This window comes from Cupressus sempervirens, chromosome 3, assembly GCF_028749045.1.
Source record: "Cupressus sempervirens isolate cs-2001-9-10 chromosome 3, ASM2874904v1, whole genome shotgun sequence".
NCBI lineage: Eukaryota > Viridiplantae > Streptophyta > Pinopsida > Cupressales > Cupressaceae > Cupressus > Cupressus sempervirens.
The window spans coordinates 208,128,992-208,143,325 of NC_143120.1; positions in this window are offsets into that span (position 1 = coordinate 208,128,992).

Genomic DNA, 14,334 nt, shown 5'->3' on the forward strand with positions numbered 1-14,334 from the left:
GATACCCCCTTCCCATCCCATCAATTTCTCATTCCTATCATTTTCTCCCTTGTATGACAGCATGTGTATATTGTACAGCCTAGTTTATTTGGTATTTTGTGAGTCAATTTCATGTATTTTCATGTATTATTTCAAGGAAATTTATATAAATAATAGTAGGTGTTGAGTTTCATTTTAATTCTTGCCTCCTTTCTCAATGATTTGTAATGTTTTATGATCTTTGAACAAAATCCTAGATCATAGTTGCAGTCCCTTAAGGTTGTATGATGTTTCATTATTGCTTACAATTCAAGGAATTATGTAAATGCTTCAGGGAAATCAATAGGGTTGCAAGTTTATGAGGAGGATACCAAGTAAGAATGAGATTTAGATTAAACATTGATATCCAATTTACAAGGTAAACGGATAGATTTGGAATCTTGGCATAGAATATGTGTCTTAGATAGCCAAAATGCATGAGAGAGATTTGTGAATTACCCAATGGATGAGGTACTAATCAGCTATAGGATCATTAGTTTTTTGTCCATACTTGGTTTTCATCCACTTTCCCCACCCACATAAGATCAAATCAAATTCAAATCATCTTTATATTTTATGTTTAAAGAAGCTAAAATAAAATGCCCTCACTTAGCTTATGGATTCATAGGTTATGATTTGTAGCTATCTCATTCCTACAATATTGCATAAGTATCAGAAGATAAAAGGGTTTCATTTGTAGTTAATAGGTTCAGATTATATGTTTAATTACACTAGTACCATATATTAGAACCTCAAGGTTAACCCACCTAGGTTTTGCAAAGCTTGAAGTGAAGGAGTTATGCCTTACAGTTGGCCCAAGATTGCAATCGAATGAATCCATCATAGAAATTTTCTAGCCTTAGATGTATTGGTCTAGTTTCTTGGTTAATTTCAAAATTGTTAAATTGGGAGCCAACACCAATCATCATCCTACTTGAATTGCTAGGATTTATTGTTAGTGAATCTTTTAAGGCAACCTACAATATAGTAGTAGTCTCCATCTTGATTGTGTACTTGAGGGTCAAATGTGTGGAAAAATGTGTGAGGCCCTTCCATAGGGAGCTAATTCCCTTCATTTTAATAATGGTTGTGCTATAGTAAGAAACCCATTTGCATTATCCTACCCTATTAAGTTAAACCCTTTTTTGTTGCAATAATAAATTGATATATCGAGGAACAAAGTCCTCAACTAGTTTGAAACACAATTGAGTTATTTTGTTAACACTCACATTGGCAGTAGCAACTATACAAGAGGATCCAAAAAGCACATGAATGCCTCTAAGAAAAATTATTAATAGAGAGGATACCAAGACTCATGATATATTCTAGTAACTATGTTGCCTATGTAGCTTCTAAACAAGGGTTAGCTCCATAACCTTACCCTAGAAATATGTCTTTATTTCAAGTGTTCCAAGTCTACCATATGCTCCCTCTACACCTATACCTACTTTTACAAGAACAAGATTCACTTGTTCTTCCCCATCACCTTTAACAAGATCTTTACATGCAAGTGAGTTTTCCTCAGCACCTAAACCTTCTTCTAAGAAAGTACTTTCAACTGTAGAGCTTTCTAGAGAATCTAGATCAAAAAATATTAAATCATGTGTAGTGGAGAATGAATTTATAAATTGCAATACTATAAAAGTCTTTTTACATTGTTGGATCTGTTGGAAATACTTGAGACACCATACATTCTTCATAGACTCCTAACAGAGTCAATATCTTTAACCAAATTCTTTATATAGTGAATCATTTAGTGGGTTTCATCCCCACTAGGATTTTCCCTTGGCAAGGGTTTCCCTAGTTAACAAAATATAGTGTTATGATCTTGCTTTGTGTATGGTTTTCTATACTATTCAGAATTATTGGTTTACTTTCTTATGCATGTGGTAAAGCAATTAATAATATCCAACTATGGATAAAAATATTGAATCAATACTAATTCAACCCCCCCCCCCCCCTCCCCTTTAGTATTATCTATTTCTAACAATTGGTATCAGAGCCTAGTTATTTAGAAGAAGCTTAATAGCTTAAATAATATCCCTATGGATATGGAATAATTGAAGAAAAATCTTGAAGAAGCACTTGAACATATTGATCTCCTTACTAGTGAAAGAGATGGCCTTGAAGATAGACACAAGGATGCAAAAGCCTACATTGGTGAATTAAAGGATAAAATAGATTACCTGAAGTAGAAAGGACCTAATAATCAGACCAGTGATGATGACATTGAATATTTGAAGAAATAAAATGAGATCCTAAAACATGAATTAAAGATAGTTGAACTTAAGTTGAGTCTTAAGAAAAATGGAGGAAAGAATGACTCTAAAATTAAAGCTGAAAATGTAGATTTGAGATCCTAGTTAAGCAAGGTAACATTTGAATTGGAATCTATTGAGATAGATATACAAAATTAGAAAAATACAACACCATTGTGAAAGGTGAGTTGGTACAAACTAAACAACAAATTGAAAAATTATATGCCACCAGTGATAAGATTGAATGAATATGTGCACAAAAACCTAGTTATGATAAAACTAGACTTGGATTCTTTCTTGGTCAATCCACCAAGAAATCTATTGAGAGAAAATAACCTAATACTCCTTAAATCAATAAAGATCTAAGAAAGATAATGATACACCCAAGGACAAAGAGGATATCACTCATTTTGAGAAAGATAAAGAATCTAATCAAGATATGGACAAGAAAACAAAGGAATCTTTTTCCTGGTGTGATGAACCTGAAGACACTGAAGTCGATTGCAAAGGTAAGTCCTTCAAACCTATTTCAAAAATTTATTGGATAATTGTCATGGATATGGTCACTATGCAATAGATTGTAAGAAACCTAAATTTGATAGCAATAATGCAAATAGTAGGATATATAGGAACACTAACCATGTAGGAAATAGAAGAAGATCTCATAGTAATGAAATTGGAGAAAGAAGACAAATTGTTTGATATAGATGCAACAATCTTGGAAACATTGCAAGGAATTGTAGGGCACCAAATGACCAGCTAAATGAATAGAAATGAAATGTACCTATATGTTAGCTATGCAATAACTTTGGACACACAATGAAGTTTTGCAGAATGGATAGAAGAGACCTAAATAGGAATCAAAATTACAGAACAAACAATAGAAAAAATGATGATAGTTTGAAGAAAGAAATGAAAGAGAAGATAAATGAATTAAAGGAATCATTTGTTAAGTCAAAGGAACTAGGATGTTCACATATAGCTACAGAAGATGTACCTGACAAGATAATGAAATCACTTATTGTTTGTGACTCTTCTTACTAGAATTAAGCACTCTCAATAACACAAAGTATTAGTTATTGATAATTGATGTTAGAGCAAGTATCAAAGGTTGCACAGTTGATATTATGTAGTGGACATTGAAAGAAGCCTATAGTGAAGTGTGCATTGCTTAATAATATTAGGATAAGGATATACAAGAAGATTAATCTCTCTTTTGGAAAAAGACAGTATACTAAACTAGTGGCAAACATGCATTTAATGTGAAGTATGGATTCCAAAAAATTTAAAGGATGTAAACTAACTTGCATACATCATTTGCTTGTGCAAAGTTTGTGTGCAAGATTGAGGAAAGATTTGGAGAATTAAAGAGGCCTACAATTATGTGAAGTCATTGGAAACCCTAATACAAAAAATTGAGGTATTTTTTGAATTGTTGAGCATAATCTTTCAAGAATGGCAAGACAAGAAGTCTTTAATGAAAGCAATAGACCTAGGTACAATTTCAAGAAGCACCCTTTTGTTTATTTTCTTGATGACCCTATTGGAACATTTTTGCAAGTTCCAAAAAATGTTCTTCACATCGAAGATATAAGAGGATATATTCATTGCAAGATTGAAAGCATAGGTGACTCAAAGATTCATAAAGAATTGAAGAAGATGTGCAATAATGACTTGTCACTGAAGCCTAAACATAGATACCTAGAATGACTTAGCCTAGTTAAGCATATGTTCTACACAGATTTCAATAATAACAATTGGACAAGGATAATTCTGAGTAGAGTACATGATGATTTTCTATGGTTGGGAGATTCCATCATATGTATTGACAATGACCTAATTCACAAAGTCATAGGTTTGAGCAATGAAGGTTACAATCCAATAAACATTAAAAGTGTGCACAAGATAGTTGAGATGGATCTCAATACATATTTTGATGGTAGAAACATGAAAGTCAACACCATTCAAAATGATGGAGTGAGACTCATTTGTAATATTTTGGGATACAACTACAATCATGGATTTAGGATAGATTCAATACCTACAAGATTTCTTCATGCAACTTACTTGGTAGTAAGAGGTGAAGAGGTTAACATGTGTGATATTATCATAACATAATTATTGGACAATATATCCAGAATCAAGAAATTAAGGAGTGCAGTCTTCAAATTTGAATCCCTATTGACACATATATTTTTCTATGCTACTAAGAAGTTCCTTGGAATCTCAAATTGGAATGAGAATGAGTGTGCAATGCAGCTAATCACTTGAGCATATAGATCAAGACCTGAAGTAGTTAGGGACAGTGATATTGACAGAATAATGAAATCCTTCCAAGTTCAAATGAAGCAAAGGTATAGGATACTTCCTATGCTAGTAAAGAAGTATAAGGATGAATTGTGTTTTATGGTTGAGATAGATTTCTCATGTATGGAGGTAGTAGTTCCTTGAGTAAAATTCATTGAACCTATGGGATATGAGATGAGTGAGAAATTTATTGAGGGGTGTGTGTAGATAATCCTTCATTCTAAAGTTGATTCTAAATGTCCTAGATGGGGGACATATTCTAAGAAAATGAGAGAAGTTAAGACTAGTCAAATAATGAAGGATTCCAATAAAAAGGTGGAGAAAGTAATTGATTATATTTTGAAAGAATCTAGGATGACTAGGAAAGAATTTGATGAGGTGAAAGGGATAGCTATGGAAATGAAGGTCATTGGTCAATCTGAGCTTTTGACCTCTACACCCATTATAGTGGTATGACCTATTGAAGAGGTCACAATTTCTCAAACAAGTGTGCAAACACATAATGTAGCTTATGTAGTAGTTGTGCAATAAAAACCCAAGGAACTTAGTGAAGACTAAAGAAATGCCAATTGTAAGGAAGCCTACAAAGCCTAAAAGGATCAAAACTCCTCCTAAAAGAAGAGTGAAATAGACTATGAGTGGCCCAAGAACAAAGAGAATAACCTTGTAGATTAGCTCATCTAAATTAGAAGAAGAGACTGGTGATAGACTAGTTGAGCTAGCTGGTCAAGAAGCAAAGACATTAGCAGGGTGAAAAGCATAGAAGCCAAAGGTAGAAAATCTAAACATGCAAATCATTAATGAAAATAATTTTGTATAGTTGAATAAATACTATGATTTGTATAATAATATTGATAGGAGATAGCTAGAAAATCTTGTAGTTAGAAACATGATTCTTAAAGATAAGAGATTTGATAGTATAAGAGGTCAGATACCCAAAGACTTGTATAATACATTGAGAAATAGAAAAAGTAGAGTTGTAGAGGAAGAAAAACAAATAAGAATGAATATGGTGAGAAAGTTATGTTCTATGAATAATTAGGAAGAAATAACAAAATTTTTGAAAGGTATAGAACCATTGCTAATACATAAAAAGAGATCCATTCTCCTCATGGGAGGAAATTTTGAAGAAGTTAATAAGGAAACTTAAGAGGCTATATTTTCATACATGTCTACTATGCATAAGATAAGTGTGGAGGCAAAGGAGGCAAGCCAGATGCCTAGAGAAAGTGCACAGATAGACGAGGCAAGCCAGATGCCCAAAGAAAGTGTGTAGCTAGAGGAGGCAAGCCAAGCACTTAAGAAGTGTGCACAGACAAAGGAAGTTAGTCCTATAGCATGCAATCCTCCTCACAATTTTGAACTAGTAGCTACACCAAGTTATTCACCACATATTACCATTGGCAATGAATCTATGCAAATAGATAACACTAAGGTGACAATTGACAAAATAGAGGATCCATTCAAGGATTTTAGTACTAACATTGTTGACAATATTGTAGATTATAGTAGTTCATCAGATGAAGAAAAAGAAAAGGATCAGGAGCCAAAGGAAGAAGAAACACCTTCTATGAAGAAAATTGAGTCTAGCAGTGAAGCATCTACTTAAAATGTACCCTTGACACCAATAGTAGTAACACCATCCACACCACCTACTCAAGTAGGAGCAATAGAACAATTAGATGAAGAAGATGAAGCTCAAAATATCCTATCTTCTTTGAGTAAATTTCTTGAGAAGAAGAAATCAATCAAGTCAATTGAGAAGACTTTGACCTCAGTTTTGAATATAATAGAGAAAGTGGTAAGCCCTATTGACACCCTTGTAGATATTCAATAGTGCGCAGCAATTTTGCATAAAGTTTTTGATGATGAATTCACAACACTCATAAATGTGGCTACAATTTAAGCACAAATAGAGCATGATGGTCTACTTCTTAATACCATGTGCACTAATATGAGAAATTATATAGAAACTTTGAATATATGTATTAAAGCACTGAGACAGTACATAGAGGAAGGAAAATAGGCTTATGCTAAGTGAAAATTGGCATATAATTATCTTCAAGAATTTGATGACCAGATCAAAGGAAAGATAACTAAGCTTCAAATGGTCATTGACAACTTTTTGAAGCAAAATATGAAGATGGATACCATTGAGCCCTCAATACAAATACTTCATGATAGCATTAGGGACTTACAAGAAAAAAAGGAAAAAGCTCTAAAGAGATTCACTCTCCTAAGAGAACTCTTGTCCCCACAAGTGACATTATTGGAGAATCAATTGGAGGAATGTTTGTTATCAAAATCTTCTTATGAAAAATTTGTGGCTACAAACTTGAATGCAGCAGAGTTAGCCACATATGCTCTATGTGTGATTATTAGTGTATCTGATGCACTGAAAGAAAGTTGGAAGAAACATTTTGCATAATTAAAAACTAACTTCAATGATTTCTTTTCCAAGTTTTCATGTAGCTACCAGATTTTGGCAATCTCTTTTTTATACCTTTTTCATTGATGTCAAAGGGGGAGATATATGGAAAATTGTAATTAATTGTAATTGTTAGCCACATATGCTCTATGTGTGATTATTAGTGTATCTGATGCACTGAAAGAAAGTTGGAAGAAACATTTTTCACAATTAAAAACTAACTTCAATGATTTATTTTCCAAGTTTTGATGCAGCTACCAGATTTTGACAGTTTCTTTTTTATACCTTTTTCATTGATGTCAAAGGGGGAGATATATGGAAAATTGTAATTAATTTTAATTATAAGGGGGAGCAATAATTTGTAATAGGAAGTTTAAGGGATGTAACCTTTTTTCATAACATGAATACAAATATTTTTAATTATGTTATGGTTATTTGTTTTGATTGGTATGACAACATGTTTGGGACTTAGCCAATTTTCCCAAAATGTTGCCATCAATGCTAAAAGGGGAGATTGTTGGCAATATTTTCAATAAATAAAATATGGTAAGTTATGGTTGTCATTTATGGCAACATATTTGTTTTGTAGATCAGTCTTGCTCATCTGTAAAGAAAATTGTCTAGGTGTCAGATAGTGTTATAGCAACATAACAGTTTTGATGATAATTGGAATATTCCCTTGGAATATTCTCTTGCATAGTTAACCAAAGATGTAGGGAATTATAATGATGATGTATGCTAGTGTGCATGTATGTACAATCAATCGAGTTTGAGTTATGAAGTAATTAGTAACGCAGTGATGATTTAGCACAGAATAGAGCATGTCAGAAAATTGTGTTAAATGACTTGATTTATTGTTTTAATTATTATTTCTTTATGAGATTACTCTAATGATGTTATGTGAGCTGACTAAGGAAGAATTTATTAGTATGTTGGTATAAGTAAAGAACTTCATTTCTGAAGTTAAGAGAGATGAAGAACATGATGATAATGATGATAAATCAATGATTGTGAAGTTGATATGATCTTGTGAAATGCAAGTAACAAGTGAATGTGGCATTGTGATATATGATGAGAAGAATTATTATGCTAGATATGATGTAGACTAAGTTGTGCGCAGTCACTCTTGTATGAAGAATTGTCAATCAGAAGATTTGCAAAGTAGAACAAGTATCTTACAATTGTATGTATACTTATTTCCTGAAGATCTTATTGTATAGTTGCATGTTAGGGTAGTGGGTTCTTCTTGAACACATTTGTATATGATCCAACAAGTCCTAATAAGGTTGAGGCTTCTAACAAGGCCTAGTCTCCTAATAGGGACTCAAGACACTATACATTCCACATAGACTCCTAACAAGGTGAATATCATTAACCAAATTCTTTATATAGTGAATCATCTAGTGGGTTTCATCCCCACTAGGGTTTTCCCTTGGCCAGGGTTCCCCTAGTTAACACAATATGGTGTTATGATCTCTCTTTTTGTATGGTTGTTTATATTATTCATCATTATTGGTTTACTTTCTTATGCATGTGGTAAAGTAATTAATAATATCTAGTTGTGGCCAAAAAGATTGAAAATATTGATTCACACCCCCTCCCCCTTCATGATGGGAGACAACCCAAAGAACAGAATGGACACAAAAAAAAAGGGGGAAATTATATTAACTGAGAAAATAAGCTAGTACAAATAGTATAGAGAAAATAAACTTCAAAACATGCCCTAAGGGCTTACAATAGCATAAATTTGGAGATAATTTCTCCTTTCAGTACTTCCTCTCAAACTCCACTCCGAACTGCCTTTTACAATGCCAAAAATCTCCTTAAATAGACCCCGAAGGGTTAAGGACTAGGATTACATTCTAGAAAGTGCTAGTAGGCATCCACCAACCAAATAGAAGGTTCCAGAAGCTGTGTTAGAAGTCAGTGCAAATCCAGAAGAATCCAAAAACGGTAATCGAACTTTCGGGAGGCATAACTTTTGAACCATAGCTTCGATTGACGAACCGTTTACATTTTTGGAAAGCTCTCAAAGTTCTCTATAGCCCTATGGACCAGCTTCACTCATCACCCATTTTTCAACCCTTTTTGAGGTCATTTAATGCCTCTAACCTGACTTTGAAGCATTCTTAGGAGGTCTCCAAAACCCAAAAAACTGCAATAACTTTCAAACCGTGGGGCCTATTGACCTTATTCTTTTTTTGGAATACTCTAAATCACAATTACATTCATTTGGCCAATTCACACCTTCTAGGTCACCAAAATGATGGCCCAATTACATGCTCTTATTTTTTTGAGATTTTCAAACACACTGATAGTGGAACTGTGAGAGTTGGAACCATTATTTGACCCAAATGGGTATCCAAAAATGAAAACACATGAAACAGAAACTAAGTCTAAGTTTTTTTTTTGGGTGACACAGGATTGCCCTTATACCTCTGGATGCTCCTGCATTAGACACCCAGGGTAGATTGAAAAGTGACCCTGTCACTTTATGAATGGTAGAGGAAATCCCAAATGGGAAACCTCAGCTACTGAAATCCAAGTTGAGTCCTCAATCGGTCGTCATTTCCATTTGACCAAATACTCTTCATATTGCCTATTTTTGGTACTCCTACCCACATGATGATCTAGAATGTCTTCTATCTCCTCCTTCTTAGAAGCAGGAATTGGACATGGCTCTAACACCAGCTCCTCATCTATACCATCATCATGATACTCTATTAAATCTACAATGTTGAAAATGGGAGAAATGTGAATACCATCTGGCAACTCCACCTCATATGCATTTCCTGAGTCATGTTTCTTTAGAATTTTGCAGGGGCCAAATTTCTTCATTTTCAGCTTGTTGTAAGCACCGGCTGGAAATCTTTCTTTTCGTAAGTGCACCATGACTAGATCTCCTACTTGGAATTCCTTATGTCTTCTCCTTTGATCAGCCCTAGCTTTATACTCTTGATTCATCTTGGTAATGTGTGCTTGAACCTCCTCATGTAGACGCTTGATATGTTCAGCAAATTCCTCAGCTTCAACACTTGTCCTCTCCCCTTGTTCTATCTTCCTCAGCTCTAGTGCAGTCCTTGGGCTACTCCCATATACAATTTGGAATGGTGATTTTCCAGTACTCCTATTTATAGAGTTATTATAAGAAAACTCTGCCTGTGGTAGAATCAAATCCCATCCCTTGGGCTTATCCCCAACTAAACATCTCAGCAAATTGTCCAGACTTCTGTTTACCACTTCTGTTTGGCCATTAGTTTGTGGGTGATGCATGGAACTGAATTTCAAGTCGGTTCTTAACTTTTTCCACAATGTCCTCCAGAAATACCCTACAAATTTAGTATCTCTGTCAAAAACTATACTCCTTGGGAGACCATGTAGTCTCACCACCTCTTTGAAAAACAAGTCTGCAATATGGACAGCATCATGAGTTTTGTGGCATGGAATGAAATGTGCCATTTTGGAGAACCTATCAACCACCACGAATACTGAGTCATTACCCCTTTGTGTCCTTGGCAATCCAAGAACAAAATACATACTTATGTCCTCCCATGGCCTTGATGGAACAGGCAATGGCTGATATAGGCTAGTATTGTGACTAAACCCCTTGGCAACTTGACAAACCTGGCAACTCTGTACAAACTTCTTCACATCCTATGAAATTTGAGGCCAAAAATAATGTTCTCTAAGAATGGAAATGGTCTTATCTTGACCAAAATGTCCTACCATCCCTCCACTATGTTTCTCCTTAATCAGATTTTCCCTCATGGAACTTCTTGGAATGCACAATTGACTACCCTTGAACAACATGCCATCCTGAATCAAATAGTCTAACCACTTGGTTCTATCTACAGCAATAGGTTCTTTACACACTTTCCATGCTTCAACAGAATCAAGATCCTTAGGGTACAAATTCTTGAGTTCATCAAACCCAACTACTTCAACCTGCATTACTGTAAGAAAAAACTGTCTCCTACTTAGTGCATCTGCAACCCTATTAGATTTTCCACTTCTATGCTTCAACACAAATGTATAACGCTACAAGAACTCTACCCACTTCATATGCCTCTGATTCAATTTACCTTGGCTATTTAGGTACTGTAATGCATGATGATCAGTATAAAAAAATAAATTCTTTTGGCAATAAATAATGCCTCCATTTCTTTAAGGCCTGAACTCTTGCATAAAACTCTTGATCATAAATAGAATACTTCTTCTTTGCATCATTCAATTTTTCACTAAAATATGCAATAGGCTTACCTTCTTGGCTTAATACAGCCCCAATAGTGTTGCCACTGGCATCACAATCAACTTGGAAAACCTTTCTAAAATTTGGAAGTGCCAACACAGGTTGTTCTGTTACCTTCTTCTTCAGCAATTCAAAACATCTCGCGGCTGCTGCAGTCCATTTGAACTCTTTTCTATCCCCTCTTATTGTATCAGTTAGGGGTGCACATATGCCACTGAAATTCTTAATAAACCTCCTATAAAAACTAACCAGACCATGAAATGATCTTACCTTAGTAGTAAACATTGGAGTAGGCCATTCCAAGATGGCTTTTACCTTTTCTGGATCCATTTTGAGACCTTCAGGTGATATAACAAACCCCAAATAGACTAACTCCCTTTTTGCAAAGATACATTTCTTCAGATTAATTAATAGTTTCTCTTCCCTTAGCCTTTCAAGGACACTACGAATATGCAGTAAATGTTCTTCCAAAATCTTGCTGAAAGTTAAAATATCATCCAAATAGACAATAACAAATTTTCCCAAGAACTTCTTAAGTACCTCATTCATGAGCCGCATGAAGGTGCTTGGGGCATTCGTCAATCCAAAGGGCATGACTAACCACTCATAAAGACCCGCCTTGGTCTTGAAGGCTATTTTCCACTCATCTCCTTCTCGAATCCATATCTGGTGATAACCACTCTTCAGATCTATCTTTGTGAAGTACTGAGCTCCACTCAAGTAGTCCATAAGACCATCCATCCTTGGCAAAGGAAACTGGTACTTGATGGTTATCCTATTTATAGCTCGAGAATCTGTACACATCCTCCACTCTCCATACTTCTTTGGTACGAGTACTATAGGTATTGCACATGGACTTAGGCTCTCACGAATCAAGCCCTTCCTCAACAGCTCCTAAACCTGTCTATTTAGCTCCTCTATTTTAGTAGGAGTCATCCTGTGACCAGCCTTGTTAGGCAAACTAGCTCCTGGAATCAGATCTATATGATGACTGATTTGCCTTATTTGTGGCAATCCATCTGGAACATTATCAGAGATAATATCTCCAAACTCCCCTAGTAAATCTGAAACTTCAAGTGGTATTTCACTACTACCTTCTTTATCTTTCCTAGGAATCAAAGCATAGCACATATGCTGATGTTTCATGCCATCTAAAAACTTCCTTCCATCAACAAGACAAATCCTAGCACTGCTACATACCTTTTTACCTTCCTTTTTCATGGGCTTCAATTTGTGGCAAACTTCATCCTTTGTCAGAGAGTATATGTTTGCATGTCCATCATGTACTACATGTCTATTAAACTGCCATGGTCTACCCAACAATAGATGGAAAACATCCATCGAAATAACATCATAGAGAACTTCATCATGGTAACTCCCAATTTTTAATTTTACTAAACATTGTTCACTTACTAGGACCTTATGATCATCTTTTACCCAAGCAATCCTATAGGGCTGGGGATGTTTCTCCCTCTTGAGCTTCAGCTTAGAGACCATCTCTTCTGATACCAAGTTATCAGTGCTACCACCATCAATGATCACATCACAACATTTATCCTCACACTTGCATCTAGTATGGAACAAACTCCTCTATTGTCCTAGTTTAATCTCACCACTTAGTAGGACTCTTTCATTTACCAAGGTCTCTCCTCTTTTTGCATCCTCTAAATGTGATGATTGTGCATCCTCATCCACATGAGCAACCCTAGCTTGGCCCTCAGCTCTCTTATCTGTCCTTCCTTGTCATTGAGGGCATTCAAAGGCATGATGACCTTCTTCATTGTAATGGAAATAGGTACCACGGAAGCCTCCTCTTCCTTGTCCATGTCCTCTACCTCTTCCTCTTTGATTTCCAAAGTCTTGATCATGGGAGCGGTTGAAACCCTCATTCCTCTGGTTCTTGCTAGTACCCACATCTTCATTTTTCTTTTGGGTTTCATTGCAGCCTCCAGATGATCTACCGCTTCCCCTTCCTCCTTGACCACACCCTCTTTGTCTTCCTTCAAACCTTTTATTCAACTTCTCTTCAACTCGTAAGGAAAACTAGTATGCTTCTTCAATGCTGGTCATTCTTACCAGACTTAATTCCTCCTGGATGCTAGGTCGCAATCCACTGATATAAAGAGCAACCTTCTCCTTATTTTCTTCTACATGCCCTACTCTAATCAAGAGTCAGTAAAATTCCTCTGTATATTCTTGGATTGATCTTCCTGCTTGCTTTAACCCATGCATCTTCTTAAACAAATCAAGCTCGTAGTCCACAAAAATGAACTGCTTCTTCAATTTGTCCACCATGCGATCCCATCTTGTGATCTTCTCCTTTCCTCTTATGTTTCTTTCCAATTGAACCTCTTGCCACTAGATTTTTGCATGGCCTTTCAGTTTGGCCTTTGCAAACTTAACCCTATCTGGGTCCCTAATATCCTCATACTCAAAGTATTCTTCCAGTTCATTGATCCAATCGATCAACTCATTTGGTTTCAGATTTCCTAAAAATACACCCACTTCAATTGTGGGTCTTTTCCCAAACTTAGTATTGGCCCTAAAAATCCTTTCCTCTACATGATTCAGAACTTCCCCATCAAATTCCCCTTCTGGTTCCATTACTTCTTCTTCATTGTCATCCTCACTGTCATCACCTACGGCAATATTTGCTCCTATACGGAGCTCCTCTTGCAATGTTTGTACATGCCTTTGGAGGGCTCTAACCTCCTCAGGATTAATAGCTCTAGCCCTTTCGCCATGCTCTCTTCATGGAGGCATCTTCTAACTCAAACCCACAACCACACAGTCTTAGTGCAAACTGCCTCACAGTCGGCGCTCTATCTACACACTCAGAAAAACTGGCTCTAATACTACTTGATGGGAGACAACCCAAAGAACAAAATGGACACAACAGAAAAGGGGGAAATTATATTAATTGAGAAAATAAGCTAGTACAAACAGTACAGAGAAAATAAACTTCAAAACATGCCCTAAGGGCTTACAATAGCATAAATCTGGAGATAATTTCTCCTTTCAATACCTCCTCTCAAACTCCACTCCGAACTACCTTTTACAATGCCAAAAATCTC